Raw genomic sequence first — 3,412 nt, 5'->3', positions numbered from 1 at the left:
TTTGTGATTGTGGTTGTGTTGTGATGGTTCTCGAGATGCGTTCTCGGCTGAGTGGGGTCACTTGCGGGAGTGATCTCACGCCCTAGTTTTGCCCTTCGTGGAACCCGCCACGAAAGGGGATGTGCACATTAATGGACAGGGTTATCGCTCGTACGATGAGCGGGGCTTAGGTGGGAAGGGCTGCGGTCCCCCAGCGGGCGTGGTGGGTCCAGTGGACGATCGGTGATTGAGACGGTTGGTTGGATGTGGTTGTGTGTGTGTGATTCATTTGTCTGTTTGTCTTATTGTTGTTATTTATTTTGATTGTGTGATTAGTACCGACCGGTGTTGTTTTGTAAACTGCGGTGATCCATTCGGGGATGGTGAGCAGATATTGAGCAGGTATAGAGATGATACGGGGATAGCTGGGATGGCCACGACATGACGATAGAGTCTTCGCATTTGTAGTTTAGCTTTTATGTCTATTTCGATTGAGAACAGATTAGTTTGGAATAATGTATTGTACTTTCAGTTTGGGTTTCAAGGATTGTACTTATTCATTAAATTACTTATAATAAATGTTGTTTCTGTTTTGTCTATTTGATTATCATGCCTCGGGCAACCGAGATGGTGATGTCTTCATACCTGAGTGGTCCTGGTAAGGCACTCGAAGTATGGGGGTGTTACAAATGGTATCAGAGCGACGATCCTGAAACCTGTAACCAATGAACTTAATGAACATAGGGAGTCAATTAAAATGAACCCGGGGTAAATGTTGTAGGAGCTAGTGCAAAGGCTTGGGAGACGTCCTAAAGTCGCAAGGGGTCGCCCTACAACTTTGAACCGGTCACATGGGAACGTGTTTGTTGAGTCGTCTATGTGATTGTTTAACTTATGCAACAATGTGATGAAGTGTGATGGTTGTTTGGTGTTGAAATAAGAAGTTGAGCATGTGAAAGAAAATGATATGTGAAACATGTTAATTAGATGATAGCATGTTGAGGTGTTTACAATGTGGCTTTTATAGCATGATGATTTGATTTTATTGATAAGTAGAATGGATGCGTAGCATATTGATTATGATATCATGCGATTTATATAAAATTTAACATGTTAGTATGTGACGTAATATGCGGGTAGCTTTTACGTATTAGTGATACTTGATCGAGTGAGACTAACTCGATCGGATAGGTTTTTGACGATTTTGGACCAGAATCGAGTTTTGGGGCACTCGATCGAGTAACTAGGGGTACTCGATCGAGTAGGGGGTCACTCGATCGAGTAGCCTAGATACTCGATCGAGTGGGTTAGAGATCAGAAGGTCTGTTTGGTTCTGGAGTTTGGGTACTCGATCGAGTACATGGGGGCACTCGATCGAGTAGCCCGTTACTCGATCGAGTGGGTTTGGATACTCGATCGAGTAGGTTCTGGGCAACGCGTGTTCGTGTTTTAGTACGCGTGTTTATGTTTATCCCTTTCTTCTATAGCTTCAAGATGCCGCCCAAGAGAAACGCTTTGTACGCGAGAGCTGAGGTTATGACTACGGATGACATCGTCAAGATGTTAGAGCACCAAGACGCTCTTACAGAGACCCTGAAGAGAGTGAATGAGGACAAGGACAAGAGTAAGGAGAAGGAGGTTGACCATGCTAAAGTCAGCCTCTATATCGCGAGGTTTAACCCGAAGGAGTACAAGGGAGTTGAGGAGCCTAACCACCTTGATAGTTGGTTGAGGGAGATGGAGAACATCTTTGGATTTAGTTCACTTTGTCCGGATGAGATGAGAGTGGATCAGCTGCATTCTATCCGAGGGAGGCGGTGGCAAGTGGTGGGATTCCGTGAAAGTGAGTGCCAAGGAGATATATACCAACCAGGGGTTACCCGCTATACCTTGGGAGGAGTTTCGTAGGAAATTTGTGAGGAAGGAGTTCGTACGAGAACATGTGAGGAGTAAGTTGAGAGAGGAGTTTGATAAGTTTAAAATGACTTTGAGATGTACGTGGCCGAGTACTACGACAGTTCAATGAGAAATCTAGATATCTTGAGGACATGGGTTTGAGTGATGAGAATTTGGCTTTGAGGTTTGAGAGTGGACTAACCACGAAGATTATGGATAAGTTACCCGTGGGAGTCCTCACTGATGTGAAGGAAGCATATGAGAGGGCTGGGAGAGCTGAGAGACTAGTGGAGATGGCTCAGGAGAGGTCCGGTGGAGAGAAGAGGAAGTCGGAGAGCGAGGGTGGTGGCCAATCTAATTTCAAGAAAGGCAACCACAATCAATCTAAGGGATTTTCTTCGGGTTCTGGGTTTAGTGCTGGAACTTCCTTTGGGCGAGGTCGTGGGAGTGTGAGCAACAGCTGGGGAGTGACTTGCTTTGGTTGTGGTGGCGTAGGCCACAAGAGACATGAGTGCACGAGCGCACGGGATCTTTTCGTAGAGACTCGCGAGCTTTGCGAGCAAATGACCCTGGATCATGGCCAAACCGGGGAGGTCAGAGCTATTAGAGTGGAGGCAACCGCAACGGCGGTAATTCTTATCAGAAGACACCGATGAACAACAACAACAACAATCAAGGGTCGGGTGCTAAGCCGACTGCATCGACTAATCTTGTCCGGGGAGGTGGGCGAAGACCGATGGCAAGTTGTTCATGATGGACAAGAAGGCGGTGAGGAGGATGCGCACGTTATCACCGGTACATTCCTTGTTAATGGTATTCCTACGTTTGTTTTGTTTGATTCGGGGCTTCTCGGTCGTTTGTGTCTTCGAGTCATGTAAAACAGTTGGGTTTGAGAGTATATGAGTCTGTTAGGGAGCAAGTTTTCATACCTTCGGGTGAGTCTGTATCGTGTGGGAGGTTGTTTAGAGATGTATCTTTGATAGTTGGGCAAGTCGATTTCCCTGTAGACTTGCTAGAGTTTCCTTTTAATGGTTTTGAGATGATAGTTGGGATGGATTGGTTAGGGAAGTATAAGGCTAAGATAGACTGTCATCAAAAGAGAGTGTCCCTAAGAGGTCCTAAGGGTGTAAGTGTGTCTTATCGTGGGTTTCTAGTCAAACCCAAAGTTAAGTTGATTTGCATTTGTCACTTTGAAGTCGTATCCGAGGAAGGGATGTCCTCCGATTTTGTGCCACGTGAGAGATGACCGGATAGAGAGCCCGGCGGATTGAGGAGATACCAGTGGTGGGAGAGTATGCGAGATGTCTTTCCGGAGGAGATTAGGGGTTGCCACCGAAGAGGGAGATAGATTTCACCATTGAGTTGAAGCCAGGGACGGGGCCAATCTCTAAGGCACCGCACCGTATGGGTCCTAAGGAGATGGAGGAACTTAGGAGACAGTTGGATGATTTGATAGAGAAGGGGTACATTAGACCAAGTGTATCGCCTTGGGGAGCACCGATTCGTTTCGTGAAGAAGAAAGATGGGAGTTTGAGGT

This window comes from Silene latifolia, chromosome 1, assembly GCF_048544455.1.
Source record: "Silene latifolia isolate original U9 population chromosome 1, ASM4854445v1, whole genome shotgun sequence".
NCBI lineage: Eukaryota > Viridiplantae > Streptophyta > Magnoliopsida > Caryophyllales > Caryophyllaceae > Silene > Silene latifolia.
The sequence above is the reverse complement of the archived record's forward strand: the minus strand, read 5'-3'. Positions refer to the sequence as shown.